Here is a 23,700-nt window from a genome sequence, read left to right as displayed (position 1 = left end):
TAATGCTTCGGCTAAGCAAAAAATCTCGGGAAAAAGTTAGTAAGTAATGTGGAATAAAAATGTTGATGAGCGTACTGCACGTGGTATTCCCAGCCGGTCTCACATCCAAGTACTAACCACGCCCGATGCAGCTTAACTTCAGTGATTGGACGAGAACGGGTGTATTCTGCAATGGTTTGGCAGTAGGCTGAATATTCGTCGGAATTGGATGTAATTTAATACTTCGGCTAGTCAAAAAATCCCAGGAAAAGTTAGTACGTACGGTTGTATAAAAATGTTGATGAGCCTAATGCACGTGGTATTCCCAGCCGGTCTCCCATACAAGTACTAACCACGCCAGATGCAGCTTTACTTCAGTGATCGGACGAGAACTGGTGTATTCTGCAATGGTTTGGCAGTAGGCTGAATATTCATCCTAATTGTATGTCATTTAATGCTTCGTCTAGGCAAAAAATCATGGGAAAAAGTTAGCATGTAATGTAGAATAAAAATGTTGATGAGCCTCCTGCACGAGGTATTCCCTGCCGGTCTCCCGTGCAAGTACTAACCACGCCCGATGTGGCTTAGCTTCAGTGATCGGACGAGAACTGGTGTAATTTGCAATGGTTTGGCAGTAGACTGAATATTCGTCCGAATTGGATGTAATTTAATACTTCGGCTAGGCAACAAATCCCGGGAAAAAGTTGGTATGTACGGTGGAATAAAAATGTTGATGAGCGTACTGCACGTGGTATTCCCAGCCGGTCTCACATCCAAGTACTAACCACGCCCGATGCAGGTTAACTTCAGTGATCGGACGAGAACGGGTGTATTCTGCAATGGTTTGGCAGTAGGCTGAATATTCGTCGGAATTGGATGTAACTTAATACTTCGGCTAGGCAAAAAATCCCGGGAAAAAGTTAGTATGTACGGTGGAATAAAAATGTTGATGAGCCTAATGCACGTGGTATTCCCAGCCGGTCTCCCATGCAAGTACTAACCACGCTCGATGCAGCTTAACTTCAGTGATCGGACGAGAACTGGTGTATTTTGCAATGGCTTGGCAGTAGGCTGAATATTCGTCCTAATTGTATGTCATTTAATGCTTCGTCTAGGCAAAAAATCATGGGAAAAACTTAGCATGTAATGTGGAATAAAAATGTTGATGAGCCTACTGCATGAGGTATTCCCAGCCGGTCTCCCGTGCAAGTACTAACCACGCCCGATGCGGCTTAGCTTCAGTGATCAGACGAGAACTGGTGTATTCTGCAATGGTTTGGCAGTAGGCTGAACATTTGTCAGAATTGGATTTCAATTAATACTTCGGCTAGGCAAAAAATCACGGGAAAAAGATAGCATGTACGGTGGAATAAAAATATTGATAAGCCTACTGCACGTGGTATTCCCAGCAGGTCTCCCATGCATGTACTAACCACACCCGATGCAGTTTAACTTCAGTGATCGGACGAGAACTGGTGTAATGTGCAATGGTTTGGCAGTAGACTGTATATTAGTCGAAATTGGATGTAATTTAATACTTCGGCTAGGGAACAAATCCCGGGAAAAAGTTGGTATGTACGGTGGAATAAAAATGTTGATGAGCGTACTGCACGTGGTATTCCCAGCCGGTCTCACATCCAAGTACTAACCACGCCCGATGCAGCTTAACTTCAGTGATCGGACGAGAACGGGTGTATTCTGCAATGGTTTGGCAGTAGGCTGAATATTCGTCGGAATTGGATGTAACTTAATACTTCGGCTAGGCAAAAAATCCCGGGAAAAATTTAGTATGTACGGTGGAATAAAAATGTTGATGAGCCTAATGCTCGTGGTATTCCCAGCAGGTCTCCCATGCAAGTAGTAACCACGCTCGATGCAGCTTAACTTCAGTGATCGGACGAGAACTGGTGTATTTTGCAATGGCTTGGCAGTAGGCTGAATGTTCGTCCGAATTGTATGTCGTTTAATGCTTCGGCTATGCAAACAATCCCGGGAAAATGTTAGTATGTACGGTGGAATAAAAATGTTGATGAGCCTAATGCACGTAGTATTCCCAGCCGGTCTCCCATGCAAGTACTAACCACGCCGGATGCAGCTTAACTTCAGTGATGGGACGAGAACTTGTGTATTCTGCAATGGTTTGGCAGTAGGCTGAATATTCATCGGAATTGGATGTCATTTAATGCTTCGGCTAAGCAAAAAATCTCGGGAAAAAGTTAGTAAGTAATGTGGAATAAAAATGTTGATGAGCGTACTGCACGTGGTATTCCCAGCCGGTCTCACATCCAAGTACTAACCACGCCCGATGCAGCTTCACTTCAGTGATTGGACGAGAACGGGTGTATTCTGCAATGGTTTGGCAGTAGGCTGAATGTTTGTCGGAATAGGATGTAATTTAATACTTCGGCTAGGCAAAAAATCCCGGGAAAAGTTAGTACGTACAGTGGTATAAAAATGTTGATGAGCCTAATGCACGTGGTATTCCCAGCCGGTCTCCCATGCAAGTACTAACCACGCCAGATGCATCTTAATTTCAGTGATCAGACGAGAACTGGTGTATTCTGCAATGGTTTGGCAGTAGGCTGAATATTCGTCCGAATTGTATGTAATTTAATACTACGGCTAGGTAACAAATCCCGGGAAAAAGTTGGTATGTACGGTGAAATAAAATTGTTGATAAGCCTACCGCACGTGGTATTCCCAGCCGGTCTCCCATGCAAGTACTAACCATGCCCGATGCAGATTAACTTCAGTAATCGGACGTGAACTGGTGTACTCTGCTTTGGTTTGGCAGTAGGCTGAATATTCGTCGAAATTGGATGTCATTTAATGCTTCGGCTAGGCAAAAAATCATGGAAAAATGTTAGTATGTACGATGGAATAAAAATTTTCATCAGCCTACTGCACGTGGTATTCCCTGCCGGTCTCCCATGCAAGTACTAACCACGCCCGATGCAGCTTAACTTCAGTGATCGGACGAGAACTGGTGTATTCTGCAATGGTTTGGCAGTAGGCTGAATATTCATCCTAATTGTATGTCATTTAATGCTTCGTCTAGGCAAAAAATCATGGGAAAAAGTTAGCATGTAATGTGGAATAAAAATGTTGATGAGCCTACTGCACGAGGTATTCCCAGCCGGTCTCCCATGCAATTACTAACCACGCTCGATGCAGCTTAAATTCAGTGATTGGACGAGAACTGGTGTATTCTGCAATGGTTTGGCAGTAGGCTGAATATTCGTCCTAATTGTATGTCATTTAATGCTTTGTCTAGGCAAAAAATCATTGGAAAAAGTTAGCATGTAATGTGGAATAAACATGTTGATGAGCCTACTGCACGAGGTATTCCCAGCCGGTCTCCCGTGCAAGTACTAACCACGCCCGATGCGGCTTTGCTTCAGTGATCGGACGAGAACTGGTGTATTCTGCAATGGTTTGGCAGTAGGCTGAATATTCGTCGAAATTGGATGTAATTTAATACTTCGGCTAGGCAACAAATCCCGGGGAAAAGTTGGTATGTACGGTGGAATAAAAATGTTGATAAGCCTACTGCACGTGGTATTCCCAGCCGGTCTCCCATGCAATTACTAAGCATGCCCGATGCAGATTAACTTCAGTGATCGGACGAGAACTGGTGTATTCTGCATTGGTTTGGCAGTAGGCTGAATATTCTTAGCAATTAGATGTCATTAAATGCTTCGGCTATGCAAAAAATCATGGAAAAAGGTTAGTATGTACGGTGGAATAAAAATGTTCATTAGCCTACTGCAGGTGGTATTCCCAGCCGGTCTCCCACGCAAGTACTAACCACGCCCGATGCAGCTTAACTTCAGCGATCGGACGAGAACTGGTGTATTCTGCAATGGTTTGGCAGTAGGCTGAATATTCGTCGGAATTGGATGTAATTTAATACTTCGGCTAGGCAAAAAATCATGGAAAAAAGTTAGTATGTACAGTGGAATAAAAATGTTCATCAGCCTACTGCAGATGGTATTCCCAGCCGATCTCCCACGCAAGTACTAACCACGCCCGATGCAGCTTAACTTCAGTGATCGGAAGAGAACTGGTGTATTCTGCAATGGTTTGGCAGTAGGCTGAATATTCGTCGGAATTGGATGTAATTTTTTACTTCGGCTGGGCAACAAATCCCGGGAAATATGGTATGTACGGTGGAATAAAAATGTTGATAAGCCTACTGCACGTGGTATTCCCAGCCGGTCTCCCATGCAAGTACTAACCATGCCCTAAGCAGATTAACTTCAATGATCAGACGAGAACTGGTGTATTCTGCATTGGTTTGGCAGTAGGCTGAATATTCGTCGCAATTGGATGTCATTTAATGCTTCGTCTAGGCAAAAAATCATGGGAAAAAGTTAGTATGTAATGTGGACTAAAAATGTTCATCATCCTACTGCACGTGATATTCCCAGCCGGTCTCCCATGCAAGTACTAACCACGCCCGATGCAGCTTAACTTCAGCGATCGGACGAGAACTGGTGTATTCTGCAATGGTTAGGCAGTAGGCTGAATATTCTACCGAATTGTATGTCATTTAATCCTTCGTCAAGGCAAAAAATCATTGGAAAAAGTTAGCATGTAATGTGGAATAAACATGTTGATGAGCCTACTGCACGAGGTATTCCCCGCCGGTCTCTCGTGCAAGTACTAACCACGCCCGATGCGGCTTAGCTTCAGTGATCAGACGAGAACTGGTGTATTCTGCAATGGTTTGGCAGTAGGCTGAATATTTGTCGGAATTGGATTTCAATTAATGCTTCGGCTAGGCAAAAAATCACGGGAAAAAGTTGGTATGTACGGTGGAATAAAAATGTTGATGAGCCTAATGCACGTAGTTTTCCCAGCCGGTCTCCATGCAAGTACTAACCACGCCGGATGCAGCTTAACTTCAGTGATCGGACGAGAACTTGTGTATTCTGCAATGGTTTGGCAGTAGGCTGAATAATCGTCGGAATTGGATGTCATTAAATGCTTGTGCTAGGCAAAAAATCATGGGAAAATTTAGTATGTATGGTGGAATAAAAATGTTGATAAGCCTACTGCACGTGGTATTCCCAGCAGGTCTCTCATGCTAGTACTAGCCACGCCCGATGCAGCTTAACTTCATTGATCGGACGAGAAATGGTGTATTCTGAAATGGTTTGGCAGTAGGCTGAATATTCATCGGAATTGGATGTCATTTAATGCTTCGGCTAAGCAAAAAATCTCGGGAAAAAGTTAGTAAGTAATGTGGAATAAAAATGTTGATGAGCGTACTGCACGTGGTATTCCCAGCCGGTCTCACATCCAAGTACTAACCACGCCCGATGCAGCTTAACTTCAGTGATTGGACGAGAACGGGTGTATTCTGCAATGGTTTGGCAGTAGGCTGAATATTCGTCGGAATTGGATGTAATTTAATACTTCGGCTAGTCAAAAAATCCCAGGAAAAGTTAGTACGTACGGTTGTATAAAAATGTTGATGAGCCTAATGCACGTGGTATTCCCAGCCGGTCTCCCATACAAGTACTAACCACGCCAGATGCAGCTTTACTTCAGTGATCGGACGAGAACTGGTGTATTCTGCAATGGTTTGGCAGTAGGCTGAATATTCATCCTAATTGTATGTCATTTAATGCTTCGTCTAGGCAAAAAATCATGGGAAAAAGTTAGCATGTAATGTAGAATAAAAATGTTGATGAGCCTCCTGCACGAGGTATTCCCTGCCGGTCTCCCGTGCAAGTACTAACCACGCCCGATGTGGCTTAGCTTCAGTGATCGGACGAGAACTGGTGTAATTTGCAATGGTTTGGCAGTAGACTGAATATTCGTCCGAATTGGATGTAATTTAATACTTCGGCTAGGCAACAAATCCCGGGAAAAAGTTGGTATGTACGGTGGAATAAAAATGTTGATGAGCGTACTGCACGTGGTATTCCCAGCCGGTCTCACATCCAAGTACTAACCACGCCCGATGCAGCTTAACTTCAGTGATCGGACGAGAACGGGTGTATTCTGCAATGGTTTGGCAGTAGGCTGAATATTCGTCGGAATTGGATGTAACTTAATACTTCGGCTAGGCAAAAAATCCCGGGAAAAATTTAGTATGTACGGTGGAATAAAAATGTTGATGAGCCTAATGCTCGTGGTATTCCCAGCAGGTCTCCCATGCAAGTAGTAACCACGCTCGATGCAGCTTAACTTCAGTGATCGGACGAGAACTGGTGTATTTTGCAATGGCTTGGCAGTAGGCTGAATGTTCGTCCGAATTGTATGTCGTTTAATGCTTCGGCTATGCAAACAATCCCGGGAAAATGTTAGTATGTACGGTGGAATAAAAATGTTGATGAGCCTAATGCACATAGTATTCCCAGCCGGTCTCCCATGCAAGTACTAACCACGCCGGATGCAGCTTAACTTCAGTGATGGGACGAGAACTTGTGTATTCTGCAATGGTTTGGCAGTAGGCTGAATATTCATCGGAATTGGATGTCATTTAATGCTTCGGCTAAGCAAAAAATCTCGGGAAAAAGTTAGTAAGTAATGTGGAATAAAAATGTTGATGAGCGTACTGCACGTGGTATTCCCAGCCGGTCTCACATCCAAGTACTAACCACGCCCGATGCAGCTTCACTTCAGTGATTGGACGAGAACGGGTGTATTCTGCAATGGTTTGGCAGTAGGCTGAATGTTTGTCGGAATAGGATGTAATTTAATACTTCGGCTAGGCAAAAAATCCCGGGAAAAGTTAGTACGTACAGTGGTATAAAAATGTTGATGAGCCTAATGCACGTGGTATTCCCAGCCGGTCTCCCATGCAAGTACTAACCACGCCAGATGCATCTTAATTTCAGTGATCAGACGAGAACTGGTGTATTCTGCAATGGTTTGGCAGTAGGCTGAATATTCGTCCGAATTGTATGTAATTTAATACTACGGCTAGGTAACAAATCCCGGGAAAAAGTTGGTATGTACGGTGAAATAAAATTGTTGATAAGCCTACCGCACGTGGTATTCCCAGCCGGTCTCCCATGCAAGTACTAACCATGCCCGATGCAGATTAACTTCAGTAATCGGACGTGAACTGGTGTACTCTGCTTTGGTTTGGCAGTAGGCTGAATATTCGTCGAAATTGGATGTCATTTAATGCTTCGGCTAGGCAAAAAATCATGGAAAAATGTTAGTATGTACGATGGAATAAAAATTTTCATCAGCCTACTGCACGTGGTATTCCCTGCCGGTCTCCCATGCAAGTACTAACCACGCCCGATGCAGCTTAACTTCAGTGATCGGACGAGAACTGGTGTATTCTGCAATGGTTTGGCAGTAGGCTGAATATTCATCCTAATTGTATGTCATTTAATGCTTCGTCTAGGCAAAAAATCATGGGAAAAAGTTAGCATGTAATGTGGAATAAAAATGTTGATGAGCCTACTGCACGAGGTATTCCCAGCCGGTCTCCCGTGCAAGTACTAACCACGCCCGATGCGGCTTAGCTTCAGTGATCGGACGAGAACTGGTGTATTCTGCAATGGTTTGGCAGTAGGCTGATTATTTGTCGGAATTGGATTTCAATTAATGCTTCAGCTAGGCAAAAATTCACGGGAAAAAGATAGCATGTACGGTGGAATAAAAATATTGATAAGCCTACTGCACGTGGTATTCCCAGCAGGTCTCCCATGCAAGTACTAACCACGCCCAATGCAGCTTAACTTCAGCGATCGGACGAGAACTGGTGTAATTTGCAATGGTTTGGCAGTAGACGGAATATTCTTCGGAATTGGATGTAATTTAATACTTCAGCTAGACAACAAATCCCGGGGAAAAGTTGGTATGTACGGTGGAATAAAAATGTTGATGAGCGTACTGCACGTGGTATTCCCAGCCGGTCTCACATCCAAGTACTAACCACGCCCGATGCAGCTTAACTTCAGTGATAGGACGAGAACGGGTGTATTCTGCAATGGTTTGGCAGTAGGCTGAATATTTGTCGGAATTGGATGTAACTTAATACTTCGGCTAGGCAAAAAATCCCGGGAAAAAGCTAGTATGTACGGCGGAATAAAAATGTTGATGAGCCTAATGCACGTGGTATTCCCAGCTGGTCTCCCATGCAATTACTAACCACGCTCGATGCAGCTTAAATTCAGTGATTGGACGAGAACTGGTGTATTCTGCAATGGTTTGGCAGTAGGCTGAATATTCGTCCTAATTGTATGTCATTTAATGCTTTGTCTAGGCAAAAAATCATTGGAAAAAGTTAGCATGTAATGTGGAATAAAAATGTTGATGAGCCTACTGCACGAGGTATTCCCAGCCGGTCTCCCGTGCAAGTACTAACCACGCCCGATGCGGCTTTGCTTCAGTGATCGGACGAGAACTGGTGTATTCTGCAATGGTTTGGCAGTAGGCTGAATATTCGTCGAAATTGGATGTAATTTAATACTTCGGCTAGGCAACAAATCCCGGGGAAAAGTTGGTATGTACGGTGGAATAAAAATGTTGATAAGCCTACTGCACGTGGTATTCCCAGCCGGTCTCCCATGCAATTACTAAGCATGCCCGATGCAGATTAACTTCAGTGATCGGACGAGAACTGGTGTATTCTGCATTGGTTTGGCAGTAGGCTGAATATTCTTAGCAATTAGATGTCATTAAATGCTTCGGCTATGCAAAAAATCATGGAAAAAGGTTAGTATGTACGGTGGAATAAAAATGTTCATTAGCCTACTGCAGGTGGTATTCCCAGCCGGTCTCCCACGCAAGTACTAACCACGCCCGATGCAGCTTAACTTCAGCGATCGGACGAGAACTGGTGTATTCTGCAATGGTTTGGCAGTAGGCTGAATATTCGTCGGAATTGGATGTAATTTAATACTTCGGCTAGGCAAAAAATCATGGAAAAAAGTTAGTATGTACAGTGGAATAAAAATGTTCATCAGCCTACTGCAGATGGTATTCCCAGCCGATCTCCCACGCAAGTACTAACCACGCCCGATGCAGCTTAACTTCAGTGATCGGACGAGAACTGGTGTATTCTGCAATGGTTTGGCAGTAGGCTGAATATTCGTCGGAATTGGATGTAATTTTTTACTTCGGCTGGGCAACAAATCCCGGGAAATATGGTATGTACGGTGGAATAAAAATGTTGATAAGCCTACTGCACGTGGTATTCCCAGCCGGTCTCCCATGCAAGTACTAACCATGCCCTAAGCAGATTAACTTCAATGATCAGACGAGAACTGGTGTATTCTGCATTGGTTTGGCAGTAGGCTGAATATTCGTCGCAATTGGATGTCATTTAATGCTTCGTCTAGGCAAAAAATCATGGGAAAAAGTTAGTATGTAATGTGGACTAAAAATGTTCATCATCCTACTGCACGTGATATTCCCAGCCGGTCTCCCATGCAAGTACTAACCACGCCCGATGCAGCTTAACTTCAGCGATCGGACGAGAACTGGTGTATTCTGCAATGGTTAGGCAGTAGGCTGAATATTCTACCGAATTGTATGTCATTTAATCCTTCGTCAAGGCAAAAAATCATTGGAAAAAGTTAGCATGTAATGTGGAATAAACATGTTGATGAGCCTACTGCACGAGGTATTCCCCGCCGGTCTCTCGTGCAAGTACTAACCACGCCCGATGCGGCTTAGCTTCAGTGATCAGACGAGAACTGGTGTATTCTGCAATGGTTTGGCAGTAGGCTGAATATTTGTCGGAATTGGATTTCAATTAATGCTTCGGCTAGGCAAAAAATCACGGGAAAAAGTTGGTATGTACGGTGGAATAAAAATATTGATAAGCCTACTGCACGTGGTATTCCCAGCCGGTCTCCCATTCAATTACTAACCATGCCCGATGCAGATTAACTTCAGTGATCGGACGAGAACTGGTGTATTCTGCATTGGTTTGGCAGTAGGCTGAATATTCTTCGCAATTAGATGTCATTTAATGCTTCGCCTAGGCAAAACATCATGGGAAAAAGTTGGTACGTACGGTGGAATTAAAATGTTGATGAGCCTAATGCACGTGGTATTCCCAGCCGGTCTCCATGCATGTACTAACCACGCCCGATGCAGCTTAACTTCAGTGATCGGACGAGAACTGGTGTATTCTGCAATGGTTTGGCAGTAGGCTGAATATTCGTCCTAATTGTATGTCATTTAATGCTTCGTCTAGGCAATAAATCATGGGAAAAAGTTAGCATGTAATGTGGAATAAAAATGTTGATGAGCCTACTGCACGAGGTAATCCCAGCCGGTCTCCCGTGCAAGTACTAACCACGCCCGATGCGGCTTAGCTTCAGTGATAGGACGAGAACTGGTGTATTCTGCAATGGTTTGGCAGTAGGCTGAATATTTGTCGGAATTGGATTTCAATTAATGATTCGGCTAGGCAAAAAATCAAGGGAAAAAAGTGGTATGTATGGTTGAATAAAAATGTTGATAAGCCTACTGCACTTTTTAATCCCAGCAGGTCTCCCGTGCAAGTACTAACCACGCCCGATGCAGCTTAACATCAGTGATCGGACGAGAACTGGTGTACTCTGCAATGGTTTGGCAGTAGACTGAATATTCGTCGGAATTGTATGTCATTTAATGCTTCGTCTAGGCCAAAAATCATTGGAAAAACTTAGCATGTAATGTGGAATAAAAATGTTGATGAGCCTACTGCACGAGGTATTCCCAGCCGGTCTCCCGTGCAAGTACTAACCACGCCCGATGCGGCTTAGCTTCAGTGATCGGACGAGAACTGGTGTATTCTGCAATGGTTTGGCAGTAGGCTGATTACTTGTCGGAATTGGATTTCAATTACTGCTTCAGCTAGGCAAAAAATCACGGGAAAAAGATAGCATGTACGGTGGAATAAAAATATTGATAAGCCTACTGCACGTGGTATTCCCAGCCGGTCTCACATCCAAGTACTAACCACGACCGATGCAGCTTAACTTCAGTGATCGGACGAGAACGGGTGTATTCTGCAATGTTATGGCAGTAGGCTAAATATTCGTCGGAATTGGATGTAACTTAATACTTCGGCTAGGCAAAAAATCCCGGGAAAAATTTAGTATGTACGGTGGAATAAAAATGTTGATGAGCCTAATGCACGTGGTATTCCCAGCCGGTCTCCCATGCAAGTAGTAACCACGCTCGATGCAGCTTAACTTCAGTGATCGGACAAGAACTGGTGTATTTTGCAATGGCTTGGCAGTAGGCTGAATGTTCGTCCGAATTGTATGTCGTTTAATGCTTCGGCTATGCAAACAATCCCGGGAAAATGTTAGTATGTACGGTGGAATAAAAATGTTGATGACCCTAATGCACGTAGTTTTCCCAGCCGGTCTCCATGCAAGTACTAACCACGCCGGATGCAGCTTAACTTCAGTGATCGGACGAGAACTTGTGTATTCTGCGATGGTTTGGCAGTAGGCTGAATATTCGTCGGAATTGGATGTCATTAAATGCTTCTGCTAGGCAAAAAATCATGGGAAAAATTAGTATGTACGGTGGAATAAAAATGTTGATAAGCCTACTGCACGTGGTATTCCCAGCAGGTCTCTCATGCTAGTACTAGCCACGCCCGATGCAGCTTAACTTCATTGATCGGACGAGAACTGGTGTATTCTAAAATGGTTTGGCAGTAGGCTGAATATTCATCGGAATTGGATGTCATTTAATGCTTCGGCTAAGCAAAAAATCTCGGGAAAAAGTTAGTAAGTAATGTGGAATAAAAATGTTGATGAACGTACTGCACGTGGTATTCCCAGCCGGTCTCACATCCAAGTACTAACCACGCCCGATGCAGCTTAACTTCAGTGATTGGACGAGAACGGGTGTATTCTACAATGGTTTGGCAGTAGGCTGAATATTCATCCTAATTGTATGTCATTTAATGCTTCGTCTAGGCCAAAAATCATTGGAAAAAGTTAGCATGTAATGTGGAATAAAAATGTTGATGAGCCTACTGCACGAGGTATTCCCAGCCGGTCTCCCGTGCAAGTACTAACCACGCCCGATGCGGCTTAGCTTCAGTGATCGGACGAGAACTGGTGTATTCTGCAATGGTTTGGCAGTAGGCTGATTACTTGTCGGAATTGGATTTCAATTACTGCTTCAGCTAGGCAAAAAATCACGGGAAAAAGATAGCATGTACGGTGGAATAAAAATATTGATAAGCCTACTGCACGTGGTATTCCCAGCCGGTCTCACATCCAAGTACTAACCACGACCGATGCAGCTTAACTTCAGTGATCGGACGAGAACGGGTGTATTCTGCAATGTTATGGCAGTAGGCTGAATATTCGTCGGAATTGGATGTAACTTAATACTTCGGCTAGGCAAAAAATCCCGGGAAAAATTTAGTATGTACGGTGGAATAAAAATGTTGATGAGCCTAATGCACGTGGTATTCCCAGCCGGTCTCCCATGCAAGTAGTAACCACGCTCGATGCAGCTTAACTACAGTGATCGGACAAGAACTGGTGTATTTTGCAATGGCTTGGCAGTAGGCTGAATGTTCGTCCGAATTGTATGTCGTTTAATGCTTCGGCTATGCAAACAATCCCGGGAAAATGTTAGTATGTACGGTGGAATAAAAATGTTGATGACCCTAATGCACGTAGTTTTCCCAGCCGGTCTCCATGCAAGTACTAACCACGCCGGATGCAGCTTAACTTCAGTGATCGGACGAGAACTTGTGTATTCTGCAATGGTTTGGCAGTAGGCTGAATATTCGTCGGAATTGGATGTCATTAAATGCTTCTGCTAGGCAAAAAATCATGGGAAAAATTAGTATGTACGGTGGAATAAAAATGTTGATAAGCCTACTGCACGTGGTATTCCCAGCAGGTCTCTCATGCTAGTACTAGCCACGCCCGATGCAGCTTAACTTCATTGATCGGACGAGAACTGGTGTATTCTAAAATGGTTTGGCAGTAGGCTGAATATTCATCGGAATTGGATGTCATTTAATGCTTCGGCTAAGCAAAAAATCTCGGGAAAAAGTTAGTAAGTAATGTGGAATAAAAATGTTGATGAACGTACTGCACGTGGTATTCCCAGCCGGTCTCACATCCAAGTACTAACCACGCCCGATGCAGCTTAACTTCAGTGATTGGACGAGAACGGGTGTATTCTACAATGGTTTGGCAGTAGGCTGAATATTCGTCGGAATTGGATGTAATTTAATACTTCGGCTAGGCAAAAAATCATGGGAAAAAGTTAGCATGTAATGTGGAATAAAAAAGTTGATGAGCCTACTGCACGAGGTATTCCCAGCCAGTCTCCCGTGCAAGTACTAACCACGCCCGATGCGGCTTAGCTTCAGTGATCGGACGATTACTGGTGTATTCTGCAATGGTTTGGCAGTAGGCTGATTATTTGTCGGAATTGGATTTCAATTAATGCTTTTGCTAGGCATAAATTCACGGGAAAAGATAGCATGTACGGTGGAATAAAAATATTGATAAGCCTACAGCACGTGGTATTCCCAGCAGGTCTCTCATGCTAGTACTAGCCACGCCCGATGCAGCTTAACTTCATTGATCGGACGAGAACTGGTGTATTCTAAAATGGTTTGGCAGTAGGCTGAATATTCATCGGAATTGGATGTCATTTAATGCTTCGGCTAAGCAAAAAATCTCGGGAAAAAGTTAGTAAGTAATGTGGAATAAAAATTATGATGAGCCTAATGCACGTGGTATTCCCAGCCGGTCTCCCATGCAAGTACTAAGAACGCTCGATGCAGCTTAACTTCAGTGATCGGACGAGAACTGGTGTATTTTGCAATGGCTTGGCAGTAGGCTGAATGTTCGTCCGAATTGTATGTCGTTTAATGCTTCGGCTATGCAAACAATCCCGGGAAAAATTTAGTATGTACGGTGGAATAAAAATGTTGATGAGCCTAATGCACGTAGTATTCCCAGCCGGTCTCCCATGCAAGTACTAACCACACCCGATGCAGCTTAACTTCAGTGATCGGACGAGAAGTGGTGTATTCTGCAATGGTTTGGCAGTAGGCTGAATATTCGTCCTAATTGTATGTCATTTAATGCTTCGTCTAGGCAAAAAATCATGGGAAAAATTTAGCATGTAATGTGGAATAAAAATGTTGATGAGCCTACTGCACGAGGTATTCCCAGCCGGTCTCCCGTGCAAGTACTAACCACGCCCGATGCGGCTTAGCTTCAGTGATCGGACGAGAACTGGTGTATTCTGCAATGGTTTGGCAGTAGGCTGAATATTTGTCAGAATTGGATTTCAATTAATGCTTCGGCTAGGCAAAAAATCCCGGGAAAAAGTTAGTATGTACGGTGGAATAAAAATGTTGATTAGCGTACTGCACGTGGTATTCCCAGCCTGTCTCACATCCAAGTACTAACCACGCCCGATGCAGCTTAACTTCAGTGATCGGACGAGAACTGGTGTATTCTGCATTGGTTTGGCAGTAGGCTGAATATTCTTAGCAATTAGATGTCATTTAATGCTTCGGCTATGCAAAAAATCATGGAAAAAACGTTAGTATGTACGGTGGAATAAAAATGTTCATTAGCCTACTGCAGGTGGTATTCCCAGCCGGTCTCCCACGCAAGTACTAACCACGCCCGATGCAGCTTAACTTCAGCTATCGGACGAGAACTGGTGTATTCTGCAATGGTTTGGCAGTAGGCTGAATATTCGTCGGAATTGGATGTAATTTAATACTTCGGCTAGGCAACAAATCCCGGGAAATATGGTATGTACGGTGGAATAAAAATGTTGATAAGCCTACTGCACGTGGTATTCCCAGCCGGTCTCCCATGCAAGTACTAACCATGCCCTATGCAGATTAACTTCAATGATCAGACGAGAACTGGTGTATTCTGCATTGGTTTGGCAGTAGGCTGAATATTCGTCGCAATTGGATGTCATTTAATGCTTCGTCTAGGCAAAAAATCATGGGAAAAAGTTAGTATGTAATGTGGACTAAAAATGTTCACCATCCTACTGCACGTGGTATTGCCAGGCGGTCTCCCATGCAAGTACTAACCACGCCCGATGCAGCTTAACTTCAGTGATCGGACGAGAACTGGTGTATTCTGCAATGGTTTGGCAGTAGGCTGAATATTCTACCGAATTGTATGTCATTTAATCCTTCGTCAAGGCAAAAAATCATTGGAAAAAGTTAGCATGTAATGTGGAATAAAAATGTTGATGAGCCTACTGCACGAGGTATTCCCCGCCGGTCTCTCATGCAAGTACTAACCACGCCCGATGCGGCTTAGCTTCAGTGATCGGACGAGAACTGGTGTATTCTGCAATGGTTTGGCAGTAGGCTGAATATTTGTCGGAATTGGATTTCAATTAATGCTTCGGCTAGGCAAAAAATCACGGGAAAAAGTTGGTATGTACGGTGGAATAAAAATATTGATAAGCCTACTGCACGTGGTATTCCCAGCCGGTCTCCCATTCAATTACTAACCACGCCCGATGCAGCTTAACTTCAGTGATCGGACGAGAACTGGTGTATTCTGCAATGGTTTGGCAGTAGGCTGAATATTCATCCTAATTGTATGTCATTTAATGCTTCGTCTAGGCAAAAAATCATGGGAAAAAGTTAGCATGTAATGTGGAATAAAAATGTTGATGAGCCTACTGCACGAGGTATTCCCAGCCGGTCTCCCGTGCAAGTACTAACCACGCCCGATGCGGCTTAGCTTCAGTGATCGGACGAGAACTGGTGTATTCTGCAATGGTTTGGCAGTAGGCTGATTATTTGTCGGAATTGGAATTCAATTAATGCTTCAGCTAGGCAAAAATTCACGGGAAAAAGATAGCATGTACGGTGGAATAAAAATATTGATAAGCCTACTGCACGTGGTATTCCCAGCAGGTCTCCCATGCAAGTACTAACCACGCCCGATGCAGCTTAACTTCAGTGATCGGACGAGAACTGGTGTAATTTGCAATGGTTTGGCAGTAGACTGAATATTCTTCGGAATTGGATGTAATTTAATACTTCGGCTAGGCAACAAATCCCGGAAAAACGTTGGTATGTACGGTGGAATAAAAATGTTGATGAGCATACTGCACGTGGTATTCCCAGCCGGTCTCACATCCAAGTACTAACCACGCCCGATGCAGCTTAACTTCAGTGATCAGACGAGAACGGGTGTATTCTGCAATGGTTTGGCAGTAGGCTGAATATTCGTCGGAATTGGATGTAACTTAATACTTCGGCTAGACAAAAAATCCCGGGAAAAAGTTAGTATGTACGGTGGAATAAAAATGTTGATGAGCCTAATGCACGTGGTATTCCCAGCTGGTCTCCCATGCAAGTAGTAACCACGCTCGATGCAGCTTAACTTCAGTGATCGGACGAGAACTGGTGTATTTTGCAATGGCTTGGCAGTAGGCTGAATGTTCGTCCGAATTGTATGTTGTTTAATGCTTCGGCTATGCAAACAATCCCGGGAAAATGTTAGTATGTACGGTGGAATAAAAATGTTGATGAGCCTAATGCACGTAGTATTCCCAGCCGGTCTCCCATGTAAGTACTAACCACACCCGATGCAGCTTAACTTCAGTGATCGGACGAGAACTGGTGTATTCTGCAATGGTTTGGCAGTAGGCTGAATATTCGTCCTAATTGTATGTCATTTAATGCTTCGTCTAGGCAAAAAATCATGGGAAAAAGTTAGCATGTAATGTGGAATAAAAATGTTGATGAGCCTACTGCACGAGGTATTCCCAGCCGGTCTCCCGTGCAAGTACTAACCACGCCCGCATCGGCTTAGCTTCAGTGATCGGACGAGAACTGGTGTATTCTGCAATGGTTTGGCAGTAGGCTGAATATTTGTCAGAATTGGATTTCAATTAATGTATCGGCTAGGCAACAAATCCCGGGAAAAAGTTGGTATGTACGGTGGAATAAAAATGTTGAAGAGCGTACTGCACGTGGTATTCCCAGCCAGTCTCACATCCAAGTACTAACCACGCCCGATGCAGCTTAACTTCAGTGATCGGACGAGAACTGGTGTATTTTGCAATGGCTTGGCAGTAGGCTGAATGTTCGTCCGAATTGTATGTCGTTTAATGCTTCGGCTATGCAAACAATCCCGGGAAAATGTTAGTATGTACGGTGGAATAAAAATGTTGATGAGCCTAATGCACGTAGTTTTCCCAGCCGGTCTCCATGCAAGTACTAACCACGCCGGATGCAGCTTAACTTCAGTGATCGGACGCGAACTTGTGTATTCTGCAATGGTTTGGCTGTAGGCTGAATAATCGTCGGAATTGGATGTCATTAAATGCTTCTGCTAGGCAAAAAATCATGGGAAAAATTAGTATGTATGGTGGAATAAAAATGTTGATAAGCCTACTGCACGTGGTATTCCCAGCAGGTCTCTCATGCTAGTACTACCCACGCCCGATGCAGCTTAACTTCATTGATCGGACGAGAAATGGTGTATTCTGAAATGGTTTGGCAGTAGGCTGAATATTCATCGGAATTGGATGTCATTTAATGCTTCGGCTAAGCAAAAAATCTCGGGAAAAAGTTAGTAAGTAATGTGGAATAAAAATATTGATGAGCGTACTGCACGTGGTATTCCCAGCCGGTCTCACATCCAAGTACTAACCACGCCCGATGCAGCTTAACTTCAGTGATTGGACGAGAACGGGTGTATTCTGCAATGGTTTGGCAGTAGGCTGAATATTCGTCGGAATTGGATGTAATTTAATACTTCGGCTAGGCAAACAATCACAGGAAAAGTTAGTACGTACGGTTGTATAAAAATGTTGATGAGCCTAATGCACGTGGTATTCCCAGCCGGTCTCCCATGCAAGTACTAACCACGCCAGATGCAGCTTTACTTCAGTGATCGGACGAGAACTGGTGTATTCTGCAATGGTTTGGCAGTAGGCTGAATATTCATCCTAATTGTATGTCATTTAATGCTTCGTCTAGGCAAAAAATCATGGGAAAAAGTTAGCATGTAATGTGGAATAAAAATGTTGATGAGCCTACTGCACGAGGTATTCCCTGCCGGTCTCCACGCCCGATGTGGCTTAGCTTCAGTGATCGGACGAGAACTGGTGTAATTTGCAATGGTTTGGCAGTAGACTGAATATTAGTCGGAATTGGATGTAATTTAATACTTCGGCTAGGCAACAAATCCCGGGAAAAAGTTGGTATGTACGGTGGAATAAAAATGTTGATGAGCGTACTGCACGTGGTATTCCCAGCCGGTCTCACATCCAAGTACTAACCACGCCCGATGCAGCTTAACTTCAGTGATCGGACGAGAACGGGTGTATTCTGCAATGGTTTGGCAGTAGGCTGAATATTCGTCGGAATTGGATGTAACTTAATACTTCGGCTAGGCAAAAAATCCCGGGAAAAAGTTAGTATGTACGGTGGAATAAAAATGTTGATGAGCCTAATGCACGTGGTATTCCCAGTCGGTCTCCCATGCAAGTACTAACCACGCTCGATGCAGCTTAACTTCAGTGATCGGGCGAGAACTGGTGTATTTTGCAATGGCTTGGCAGTAGGCTGAATATTCGTCCTAATTGTATGTCATTTAATGCTTCGTCTAGGCAAAAAATCATGGGAAAAAGTTAGCATGTAATGTGGAATAAAAATGTTGATGAGCCTACTGCACGAGGTATTCCCAGCCGGTCTCCCGTGCAAGTACTAACCACGCCCGATGCGGCTTAGCTTCAGTGATCAGACGAGAACTGGTGTATTCTGCAATGGTTTGGCAGTAGGCTGAATATTTGTCGGAATTGGATTTCAATTAATGCTTCGGCTAGGCAAAAAATCACGGGAAAAAGTTGGTATGTACGGTGGAATAAAAATATTGATAAGCCTACTGCGTGTGGTATTCCCAGCCGGTCTCCCATGCAAGTACTAACCACGCCCGATGCAGCTTAACTTCAGTGATCGGACGAGAACTGGTGTAATTTGCAATGGTTTGGCAGTAGACTGAATATTCTTCGGAATTGGATGTAATTTAATACTTCGGCTAGGCAACAAATCCCGGAAAAACGTTGGTATGTACGGTGGAATAAAAATGTTGATGAGCGTACTGCACGTGGTATTCCCAGCCGGTCTCACATCCAAGTACTAACCACGCCCGATGCAGCTTAACTTCAGTGATCAGACGAGAACGGGTGTATTCTGCAATGGTTTGGCAGTAGGCTGAATATTCGTCGGAATTGGATGTAACTTAATACTTCGGCTAGACAAAAATTCCCGGGAAAAAGTTAGTATGTACGGTGGAATAAAAATGTTGATGAGCCTAATGCACGTGGTATTCCCAGCTGGTCTCCCATGCAAGTAGTAACCACGCTCGATGCAGCTTAACTTCAGTGATCGGACGAGAACTGGTGTATTTTGCAATGGCTTGGCAGTAGGCTGAATGTTCGTCCGAATTGTATGTCGTTTAATGCTTCGGCTATGCAAACAATCCCGGGAAAATGTTAGTATGTACGGTGGAATAAAAATGTTGATGAGCCTAATGCACGTAGTATTCCCAGCCGGTCTCCCATGTAAGTACTAACCACACCCGATGCAGCTTAACTTCAGTGATCGGACGAGAACTGGTGTATTCTGCAATGGTTTGGCAGTAGGCTGAATATTCGTCCTAATTGTATGTCATTTAATGCTTCGTCTAGGCAAAAAATCATGGGAAAAAGTTAGCATGTAATGTGGAATAAAAATGTTGATGAGCCTACTGCACGAGGTATTCCCAGCCGGTCTCCCGTGCAAGTACTAACCACGCCCGCATCGGCTTAGCTTCAGTGATCGGACGAGAACTGGTGTATTCTGCAATGGTTTGGCAGTAGGCTGAATATTTGTCAGAATTGGATTTCAATTAATGTATCGGCTAGGCAACAAATCCCGGGAAAAAGTTGGTATGTACGGTGGAATAAAAATGTTGAAGAGCGTACTGCACGTGGTATTCCCAGCCGGTCTCACATCCAAGTACTAACCACGCCCGATGCAGCTTAACTTCAGTGATCGGACGAGAACGGGTGTATTCTGCAATGGTTTGGCAGTAGGCTGAATATTCGTCAGAATTGGATGTAACTTAATACTTCGGCTAGGCAAAAAATCCCGGGAAAATGTTAGTATGTACAGTGGAATAAAAATGTTGATGAGCCTAATGCACGTGGTATTCCCATCCGGTCTCCCATGCAAGTAGTAACCACACTCGATGCAGCTTAACTTCAGTGATCGGACGAGAACTGGTGTATTTTGCAATGGCTTGGCAGTAGGCTGAATGTTCGTCCGAATTGTATGTCGTTTAATGCTTCGGCTATGCAAACAATGCCGGGAAAATGTTAGTATGTACGGTGGAATAAAAATGTTGATGAGCCTAATGCACGTAGTTTTCCCAGCCGGTCTCCATGCAAGTACTAACCACGCCGGATGCAGCTTAACTTCAGTGATCGGACGAGAACTTGTGTATTCTGCAATGGTTTGGCAGTAGGCTGAATAATCGTCGGAATTGGATGTCATTAAATGCTTGTGCTAGGCAAAAAATCATGGGAAAATTTAGTATGTATGGTGGAATAAAAATGTTGATAAGCCTACTGCACGTGGTATTCCCAGCAGGTCTCTCATGCTAGTACTAGCCACGCCCGATGCAGCTTAACTTCATTGATCGGACGAGAAATGGTGTATTCTGAAATGGTTTGGCAGTAGGCTGAATATTCATCGGAATTGGATGTCATTTAATGCTTCGGCTAAGCAAAAAATCTCGGGAAAAAGTTAGTAAGTAATGTGGAATAAAAATGTTGATGAGCGTACTGCACGTGGTATTCCCAGCCGGTCTCACATCCAAGTACTAACCACGCCCGATGCAGCTTAACTTCAGTGATTGGACGAGAACGGGTGTATTCTGCAATGGTTTGGCAGTAGGCTGAATATTCGTCGGAATTGGATGTAATTTAATACTTCGGCTAGGCAAAAAATCCCAGGAAAAGTTAGTACGTACGGTTGTATAAAAATGTTGATGAGCCTAATGCACGTGGTATTCCCAGCCGGTCTCCCATACAAGTACTAACCACGCCAGATGCAGCTTTACTTCAGTGATCGGACGAGAACTGGTGTATTCTGCAATGGTTTGGCAGTAGGCTGAATATTCATCCTAATTGTATGTCATTTAATGCTTCGTCTAGGCAAAAAATCATGGGAAAAAGTTAGCATGTAATGTGGAATAAAAATGTTGATGAGCCTCCTGCACGAGGTATTCCCTGCCGGTCTCCCGTGCAAGTACTAACCACGCCCGATGTGGCTTAGCTTCAGTGATCGGACGAGAACTGGTGTAATTTGCAATGGTTTGGCAGTAGACTGAATATTCGTCCGAATTGGATGTAATTTAATACTTCGGCTAGGCAACAAATCCCGGGAAAAAGTTGGTATGTACGGTGGAATAAAAATGTTGATGAGCGTACTGCACGTGGTATTCCCAGCCGGTCTCACATCCAAGTACTAACCACGCCCGATGCAGCTTAACTTCAGTGATCGGACGAGAACGGGTGTATTCTGCAATGGTTTGGCAGTAGGCTGAATATTCGTCGGAATTGGATGTAACTTAATACTTCGGCTAGGCAAAAAATCCCGGGTAAAAGTTAGTATGTACGGTGGAATAAAAATGTTGATGAGCCTAATGCACGTGGTATTCCCAGCCGGTCTCCCATGCAAGTACTAACCACGCTCGATGCAGCTTAACTTCAGTGATCGGACGAGAACTGGTGTATTTTGCAATGGCTTGGCAGTAGGCTGAATATTCGTCCTAATTGTATGTCATTTAATGCTTCGTCTAGGCAAAAAATCATGGGAAAAACTTAGCATGTAATGTGGAATAAAAATGTTGATGAGCCTACTGCATGAGGTATTCCCAGCCGGTCTCCCGTGCAAGTACTAACCACGCCCGATGCGGCTTAGCTTCAGTGATCAGACGAGAACTGGTGTATTCTGCAATGGTTTGGCAGTAGGCTGAACATTTGTCAGAATTGGATTTCAATTAATACTTCGGCTAGGCAAAAAATCACGGGAAAAAAATAGCATGTACGGTGGAATAAAAATATTGATAAGCCTACTGCACGTGGTATTCCCAGCAGGTCTCCCATGCATGTACTAACCACACCCGATGCAGTTTAACTTCAGTGATCGGACGAGAACTGGTGTAATGTGCAATGGTTTGGCAGTAGACTGTATATTAGTCGAAATTGGATGTAATTTAATACTTCGGCTAGGGAACAAATCCCGGGAAAAAGTTGGTATGTACGGTGGAATAAAAATGTTAATGAGCGTACTGCACGTGGTATTCCCAGCCGGTCTCACATCCAAGTACTAACCACGCCCGATGCAGCTTAACTTCAGTGATTGGACGAGAACGGGTGTATTCTGCAATGGTTTGGCAGTAGGCTGAATGTTTGTCGGAATAGGATGTAATTTAATACTTCGGCTAGGCAAAAAATCCCGGGAAAAATTTAGTATGTACGGTGGAATAAAAATGTTGATGAGCCTAATGCACGTGGTATTCCCAGCAGGTCTCCCATGCAAGTAGTAACCACGCTCGATGCAGCTTAACTTCAGTGATCGGACGAGAACTGGTGTATTTTGCAATGGCTTGGCAGTAGGCTGAATGTTCGTCCGAATTGTATGTCGTTTAATGCTTCGGCTATGCAAACAATCCCGGGAAAATGTTAGTATGTACGGTGGAATAAAAATGTTGATGAGCCTAATGCACGTAGTATTCCCAGCTGGTCTCCCATGCAAGTACTAACCACGCCGGATGCAGCTTAACTTCAGTGATGGGACGAGAACTTGTGTATTCTGCAATGGTTTGGCAGTAGGCTGAATATTCATCGGAATTGGATGTCATTTAATGCTTCGGCTAAGCAAAAAATCTCGGGAAAAAGTTAGTAAGTAATGTGGAATAAAAATGTTGATGAGCGTACTGCACGTGGTATTCCCAGCCGGTCTCACATCCAAGTACTAACCACGCCCGATGCAGCTTAACTTCAGTGATTGGACGAGAACGGGTGTATTCTGCAATGGTTTGGCAGTAGGCTGAATGTTTGTCGGAATAGGATGTAATTTAATACTTCGGCTAGGCAAAAAATCCCGGGAAAAGTTAGTACGTACAGTGGTATAAAAATGTTGATGAGCCTAATGCACGTGGTATTCCCAGCCGGTCTCCCATGCAAGAACTAACCACGCCAGATGCATCTTAATTTCAGTGATCAGACGAGAACTGGTGTATTCTGCAATGGTTTGGCAGTAGGCTGAATATTCGTCCGAATTGTATGTAATTTAATACTACGGCTAGGTAACAAATCCCGGGAAAAAGTTGGTATGTACGGTGAAATAAAATTGTTGATAAGCCTACTGCACGTGGTATTCCCAACCGGTCTCCCATGCAAGTACTAACCATGCCCGATGCAGATTAACTTCAGTAATCGGACGTGAACTGGTGCACTCTGCTTTGGTTTGGCAGTAGGCTGAATATTCGTCGAAATTGGATGTCATTTAATGCTTCGGCTAGGCAAAAAATCATGGAAAAATGTTAGTATGTACGATGGAATAAAAATGTTCATCAGCCTACTGCACGTGGTATTCCCTGCCGGTCTCCCATGCAAGTACTAACCACGCCCGATGCAGCTTAACTTCAGTGATCGGACGAGAACTGGTGTATTCTGCAATGGTTTGGCAGTAGGCTGAGTACT

General features: G+C 43.9%; 89 pseudogenes; all 89 read right to left on the bottom strand.

Moving 5' to 3' along the window:
* Nucleotides 1–68: 68 nt before the first annotated feature.
* Nucleotides 69–188, bottom strand: LOC146737625 (5S ribosomal RNA; annotated as a pseudogene).
* A 95-nt stretch (nt 189–283) lies between these two features.
* Nucleotides 284–403, bottom strand: LOC146737624 (5S ribosomal RNA; annotated as a pseudogene).
* A 312-nt stretch (nt 404–715) lies between these two features.
* On the bottom strand, nt 716–835 carry LOC146737623 (5S ribosomal RNA; annotated as a pseudogene).
* A 96-nt stretch (nt 836–931) lies between these two features.
* Nucleotides 932–1,051, bottom strand: LOC146737622 (5S ribosomal RNA; annotated as a pseudogene).
* A 96-nt stretch (nt 1,052–1,147) lies between these two features.
* Nucleotides 1,148–1,267, bottom strand: LOC146737621 (5S ribosomal RNA; annotated as a pseudogene).
* A 96-nt stretch (nt 1,268–1,363) lies between these two features.
* On the bottom strand, nt 1,364–1,483 carry LOC146737620 (5S ribosomal RNA; annotated as a pseudogene).
* Nucleotides 1,484–1,579: 96 nt separating this feature from the next.
* On the bottom strand, nt 1,580–1,699 carry LOC146737619 (5S ribosomal RNA; annotated as a pseudogene).
* A 528-nt stretch (nt 1,700–2,227) lies between these two features.
* Nucleotides 2,228–2,347, bottom strand: LOC146737618 (5S ribosomal RNA; annotated as a pseudogene).
* A 95-nt stretch (nt 2,348–2,442) lies between these two features.
* LOC146737617 (5S ribosomal RNA) lies at nt 2,443–2,562 on the bottom strand (annotated as a pseudogene).
* A 96-nt stretch (nt 2,563–2,658) lies between these two features.
* On the bottom strand, nt 2,659–2,778 carry LOC146737616 (5S ribosomal RNA; annotated as a pseudogene).
* A 96-nt stretch (nt 2,779–2,874) lies between these two features.
* On the bottom strand, nt 2,875–2,994 carry LOC146737615 (5S ribosomal RNA; annotated as a pseudogene).
* Nucleotides 2,995–3,090: 96 nt separating this feature from the next.
* On the bottom strand, nt 3,091–3,210 carry LOC146737614 (5S ribosomal RNA; annotated as a pseudogene).
* Nucleotides 3,211–3,306: 96 nt separating this feature from the next.
* Nucleotides 3,307–3,426, bottom strand: LOC146737613 (5S ribosomal RNA; annotated as a pseudogene).
* Nucleotides 3,427–3,522: 96 nt separating this feature from the next.
* LOC146737612 (5S ribosomal RNA) lies at nt 3,523–3,642 on the bottom strand (annotated as a pseudogene).
* A 96-nt stretch (nt 3,643–3,738) lies between these two features.
* Nucleotides 3,739–3,858, bottom strand: LOC146737611 (5S ribosomal RNA; annotated as a pseudogene).
* Nucleotides 3,859–3,954: 96 nt separating this feature from the next.
* Nucleotides 3,955–4,074, bottom strand: LOC146737610 (5S ribosomal RNA; annotated as a pseudogene).
* Nucleotides 4,075–4,168: 94 nt separating this feature from the next.
* On the bottom strand, nt 4,169–4,288 carry LOC146737609 (5S ribosomal RNA; annotated as a pseudogene).
* A 96-nt stretch (nt 4,289–4,384) lies between these two features.
* Nucleotides 4,385–4,504, bottom strand: LOC146737608 (5S ribosomal RNA; annotated as a pseudogene).
* Nucleotides 4,505–4,600: 96 nt separating this feature from the next.
* LOC146737607 (5S ribosomal RNA) lies at nt 4,601–4,720 on the bottom strand (annotated as a pseudogene).
* A 310-nt stretch (nt 4,721–5,030) lies between these two features.
* Nucleotides 5,031–5,150, bottom strand: LOC146737606 (5S ribosomal RNA; annotated as a pseudogene).
* A 96-nt stretch (nt 5,151–5,246) lies between these two features.
* On the bottom strand, nt 5,247–5,366 carry LOC146737605 (5S ribosomal RNA; annotated as a pseudogene).
* Nucleotides 5,367–5,461: 95 nt separating this feature from the next.
* LOC146737604 (5S ribosomal RNA) lies at nt 5,462–5,581 on the bottom strand (annotated as a pseudogene).
* A 312-nt stretch (nt 5,582–5,893) lies between these two features.
* LOC146737603 (5S ribosomal RNA) lies at nt 5,894–6,013 on the bottom strand (annotated as a pseudogene).
* Nucleotides 6,014–6,541: 528 nt separating this feature from the next.
* LOC146737602 (5S ribosomal RNA) lies at nt 6,542–6,661 on the bottom strand (annotated as a pseudogene).
* Nucleotides 6,662–6,756: 95 nt separating this feature from the next.
* Nucleotides 6,757–6,876, bottom strand: LOC146737601 (5S ribosomal RNA; annotated as a pseudogene).
* Nucleotides 6,877–6,972: 96 nt separating this feature from the next.
* Nucleotides 6,973–7,092, bottom strand: LOC146737600 (5S ribosomal RNA; annotated as a pseudogene).
* Nucleotides 7,093–7,188: 96 nt separating this feature from the next.
* Nucleotides 7,189–7,308, bottom strand: LOC146737599 (5S ribosomal RNA; annotated as a pseudogene).
* A 96-nt stretch (nt 7,309–7,404) lies between these two features.
* LOC146737598 (5S ribosomal RNA) lies at nt 7,405–7,524 on the bottom strand (annotated as a pseudogene).
* A 96-nt stretch (nt 7,525–7,620) lies between these two features.
* On the bottom strand, nt 7,621–7,740 carry LOC146737597 (5S ribosomal RNA; annotated as a pseudogene).
* Nucleotides 7,741–7,836: 96 nt separating this feature from the next.
* Nucleotides 7,837–7,956, bottom strand: LOC146737596 (5S ribosomal RNA; annotated as a pseudogene).
* Nucleotides 7,957–8,268: 312 nt separating this feature from the next.
* Nucleotides 8,269–8,388, bottom strand: LOC146737595 (5S ribosomal RNA; annotated as a pseudogene).
* Nucleotides 8,389–8,484: 96 nt separating this feature from the next.
* On the bottom strand, nt 8,485–8,604 carry LOC146737594 (5S ribosomal RNA; annotated as a pseudogene).
* A 96-nt stretch (nt 8,605–8,700) lies between these two features.
* Nucleotides 8,701–8,820, bottom strand: LOC146737593 (5S ribosomal RNA; annotated as a pseudogene).
* Nucleotides 8,821–8,916: 96 nt separating this feature from the next.
* LOC146737592 (5S ribosomal RNA) lies at nt 8,917–9,036 on the bottom strand (annotated as a pseudogene).
* Nucleotides 9,037–9,130: 94 nt separating this feature from the next.
* On the bottom strand, nt 9,131–9,250 carry LOC146737591 (5S ribosomal RNA; annotated as a pseudogene).
* A 96-nt stretch (nt 9,251–9,346) lies between these two features.
* Nucleotides 9,347–9,466, bottom strand: LOC146737590 (5S ribosomal RNA; annotated as a pseudogene).
* Nucleotides 9,467–9,562: 96 nt separating this feature from the next.
* LOC146737589 (5S ribosomal RNA) lies at nt 9,563–9,682 on the bottom strand (annotated as a pseudogene).
* A 96-nt stretch (nt 9,683–9,778) lies between these two features.
* Nucleotides 9,779–9,898, bottom strand: LOC146737588 (5S ribosomal RNA; annotated as a pseudogene).
* A 96-nt stretch (nt 9,899–9,994) lies between these two features.
* On the bottom strand, nt 9,995–10,113 carry LOC146737587 (5S ribosomal RNA; annotated as a pseudogene).
* A 96-nt stretch (nt 10,114–10,209) lies between these two features.
* LOC146737586 (5S ribosomal RNA) lies at nt 10,210–10,329 on the bottom strand (annotated as a pseudogene).
* Nucleotides 10,330–10,641: 312 nt separating this feature from the next.
* LOC146737585 (5S ribosomal RNA) lies at nt 10,642–10,761 on the bottom strand (annotated as a pseudogene).
* A 96-nt stretch (nt 10,762–10,857) lies between these two features.
* Nucleotides 10,858–10,977, bottom strand: LOC146737584 (5S ribosomal RNA; annotated as a pseudogene).
* Nucleotides 10,978–11,503: 526 nt separating this feature from the next.
* On the bottom strand, nt 11,504–11,623 carry LOC146737583 (5S ribosomal RNA; annotated as a pseudogene).
* Nucleotides 11,624–11,719: 96 nt separating this feature from the next.
* LOC146737582 (5S ribosomal RNA) lies at nt 11,720–11,839 on the bottom strand (annotated as a pseudogene).
* Nucleotides 11,840–11,935: 96 nt separating this feature from the next.
* On the bottom strand, nt 11,936–12,055 carry LOC146737581 (5S ribosomal RNA; annotated as a pseudogene).
* A 96-nt stretch (nt 12,056–12,151) lies between these two features.
* Nucleotides 12,152–12,271, bottom strand: LOC146737580 (5S ribosomal RNA; annotated as a pseudogene).
* A 526-nt stretch (nt 12,272–12,797) lies between these two features.
* Nucleotides 12,798–12,917, bottom strand: LOC146737579 (5S ribosomal RNA; annotated as a pseudogene).
* Nucleotides 12,918–13,013: 96 nt separating this feature from the next.
* Nucleotides 13,014–13,133, bottom strand: LOC146737578 (5S ribosomal RNA; annotated as a pseudogene).
* A 96-nt stretch (nt 13,134–13,229) lies between these two features.
* Nucleotides 13,230–13,349, bottom strand: LOC146737577 (5S ribosomal RNA; annotated as a pseudogene).
* A 95-nt stretch (nt 13,350–13,444) lies between these two features.
* LOC146737576 (5S ribosomal RNA) lies at nt 13,445–13,564 on the bottom strand (annotated as a pseudogene).
* A 312-nt stretch (nt 13,565–13,876) lies between these two features.
* Nucleotides 13,877–13,996, bottom strand: LOC146737575 (5S ribosomal RNA; annotated as a pseudogene).
* Nucleotides 13,997–14,092: 96 nt separating this feature from the next.
* On the bottom strand, nt 14,093–14,212 carry LOC146737574 (5S ribosomal RNA; annotated as a pseudogene).
* Nucleotides 14,213–14,308: 96 nt separating this feature from the next.
* On the bottom strand, nt 14,309–14,428 carry LOC146737573 (5S ribosomal RNA; annotated as a pseudogene).
* A 97-nt stretch (nt 14,429–14,525) lies between these two features.
* LOC146737572 (5S ribosomal RNA) lies at nt 14,526–14,645 on the bottom strand (annotated as a pseudogene).
* A 94-nt stretch (nt 14,646–14,739) lies between these two features.
* On the bottom strand, nt 14,740–14,859 carry LOC146737571 (5S ribosomal RNA; annotated as a pseudogene).
* Nucleotides 14,860–14,955: 96 nt separating this feature from the next.
* Nucleotides 14,956–15,075, bottom strand: LOC146737570 (5S ribosomal RNA; annotated as a pseudogene).
* Nucleotides 15,076–15,171: 96 nt separating this feature from the next.
* LOC146737569 (5S ribosomal RNA) lies at nt 15,172–15,291 on the bottom strand (annotated as a pseudogene).
* A 96-nt stretch (nt 15,292–15,387) lies between these two features.
* LOC146737568 (5S ribosomal RNA) lies at nt 15,388–15,507 on the bottom strand (annotated as a pseudogene).
* Nucleotides 15,508–15,603: 96 nt separating this feature from the next.
* On the bottom strand, nt 15,604–15,723 carry LOC146737567 (5S ribosomal RNA; annotated as a pseudogene).
* Nucleotides 15,724–15,819: 96 nt separating this feature from the next.
* LOC146737566 (5S ribosomal RNA) lies at nt 15,820–15,939 on the bottom strand (annotated as a pseudogene).
* Nucleotides 15,940–16,035: 96 nt separating this feature from the next.
* Nucleotides 16,036–16,155, bottom strand: LOC146737565 (5S ribosomal RNA; annotated as a pseudogene).
* A 96-nt stretch (nt 16,156–16,251) lies between these two features.
* LOC146737564 (5S ribosomal RNA) lies at nt 16,252–16,371 on the bottom strand (annotated as a pseudogene).
* Nucleotides 16,372–16,467: 96 nt separating this feature from the next.
* On the bottom strand, nt 16,468–16,587 carry LOC146737563 (5S ribosomal RNA; annotated as a pseudogene).
* Nucleotides 16,588–16,683: 96 nt separating this feature from the next.
* On the bottom strand, nt 16,684–16,803 carry LOC146737562 (5S ribosomal RNA; annotated as a pseudogene).
* Nucleotides 16,804–16,899: 96 nt separating this feature from the next.
* Nucleotides 16,900–17,019, bottom strand: LOC146737561 (5S ribosomal RNA; annotated as a pseudogene).
* Nucleotides 17,020–17,329: 310 nt separating this feature from the next.
* On the bottom strand, nt 17,330–17,449 carry LOC146737560 (5S ribosomal RNA; annotated as a pseudogene).
* A 96-nt stretch (nt 17,450–17,545) lies between these two features.
* Nucleotides 17,546–17,665, bottom strand: LOC146737559 (5S ribosomal RNA; annotated as a pseudogene).
* Nucleotides 17,666–17,760: 95 nt separating this feature from the next.
* LOC146737558 (5S ribosomal RNA) lies at nt 17,761–17,880 on the bottom strand (annotated as a pseudogene).
* Nucleotides 17,881–18,176: 296 nt separating this feature from the next.
* On the bottom strand, nt 18,177–18,296 carry LOC146737557 (5S ribosomal RNA; annotated as a pseudogene).
* A 96-nt stretch (nt 18,297–18,392) lies between these two features.
* On the bottom strand, nt 18,393–18,512 carry LOC146737556 (5S ribosomal RNA; annotated as a pseudogene).
* Nucleotides 18,513–18,608: 96 nt separating this feature from the next.
* On the bottom strand, nt 18,609–18,728 carry LOC146737555 (5S ribosomal RNA; annotated as a pseudogene).
* A 96-nt stretch (nt 18,729–18,824) lies between these two features.
* LOC146737554 (5S ribosomal RNA) lies at nt 18,825–18,944 on the bottom strand (annotated as a pseudogene).
* A 96-nt stretch (nt 18,945–19,040) lies between these two features.
* On the bottom strand, nt 19,041–19,160 carry LOC146737553 (5S ribosomal RNA; annotated as a pseudogene).
* A 96-nt stretch (nt 19,161–19,256) lies between these two features.
* On the bottom strand, nt 19,257–19,376 carry LOC146737552 (5S ribosomal RNA; annotated as a pseudogene).
* A 96-nt stretch (nt 19,377–19,472) lies between these two features.
* Nucleotides 19,473–19,592, bottom strand: LOC146737551 (5S ribosomal RNA; annotated as a pseudogene).
* A 96-nt stretch (nt 19,593–19,688) lies between these two features.
* LOC146737550 (5S ribosomal RNA) lies at nt 19,689–19,808 on the bottom strand (annotated as a pseudogene).
* A 96-nt stretch (nt 19,809–19,904) lies between these two features.
* LOC146737549 (5S ribosomal RNA) lies at nt 19,905–20,024 on the bottom strand (annotated as a pseudogene).
* Nucleotides 20,025–20,550: 526 nt separating this feature from the next.
* Nucleotides 20,551–20,670, bottom strand: LOC146737548 (5S ribosomal RNA; annotated as a pseudogene).
* Nucleotides 20,671–20,766: 96 nt separating this feature from the next.
* On the bottom strand, nt 20,767–20,886 carry LOC146737547 (5S ribosomal RNA; annotated as a pseudogene).
* Nucleotides 20,887–20,981: 95 nt separating this feature from the next.
* On the bottom strand, nt 20,982–21,101 carry LOC146737546 (5S ribosomal RNA; annotated as a pseudogene).
* Nucleotides 21,102–21,413: 312 nt separating this feature from the next.
* On the bottom strand, nt 21,414–21,533 carry LOC146737545 (5S ribosomal RNA; annotated as a pseudogene).
* A 96-nt stretch (nt 21,534–21,629) lies between these two features.
* Nucleotides 21,630–21,749, bottom strand: LOC146737544 (5S ribosomal RNA; annotated as a pseudogene).
* Nucleotides 21,750–21,845: 96 nt separating this feature from the next.
* Nucleotides 21,846–21,965, bottom strand: LOC146737543 (5S ribosomal RNA; annotated as a pseudogene).
* Nucleotides 21,966–22,061: 96 nt separating this feature from the next.
* Nucleotides 22,062–22,181, bottom strand: LOC146737542 (5S ribosomal RNA; annotated as a pseudogene).
* A 96-nt stretch (nt 22,182–22,277) lies between these two features.
* Nucleotides 22,278–22,397, bottom strand: LOC146737541 (5S ribosomal RNA; annotated as a pseudogene).
* Nucleotides 22,398–22,493: 96 nt separating this feature from the next.
* On the bottom strand, nt 22,494–22,613 carry LOC146737540 (5S ribosomal RNA; annotated as a pseudogene).
* A 312-nt stretch (nt 22,614–22,925) lies between these two features.
* LOC146737539 (5S ribosomal RNA) lies at nt 22,926–23,045 on the bottom strand (annotated as a pseudogene).
* Nucleotides 23,046–23,356: 311 nt separating this feature from the next.
* On the bottom strand, nt 23,357–23,476 carry LOC146737538 (5S ribosomal RNA; annotated as a pseudogene).
* Nucleotides 23,477–23,572: 96 nt separating this feature from the next.
* LOC146737537 (5S ribosomal RNA) lies at nt 23,573–23,692 on the bottom strand (annotated as a pseudogene).
* Nucleotides 23,693–23,700: the final 8 nt, after the last annotated feature.

Source organism: Saccoglossus kowalevskii, chromosome 11, assembly GCF_978046115.1.
Source record: "Saccoglossus kowalevskii chromosome 11, keSacKowa6.1, whole genome shotgun sequence".
Lineage (NCBI taxonomy): Eukaryota > Metazoa > Hemichordata > Enteropneusta > Harrimaniidae > Saccoglossus > Saccoglossus kowalevskii.
The sequence above is the reverse complement of the archived record's forward strand: the minus strand, read 5'-3'. Positions and strand labels throughout refer to the sequence as shown.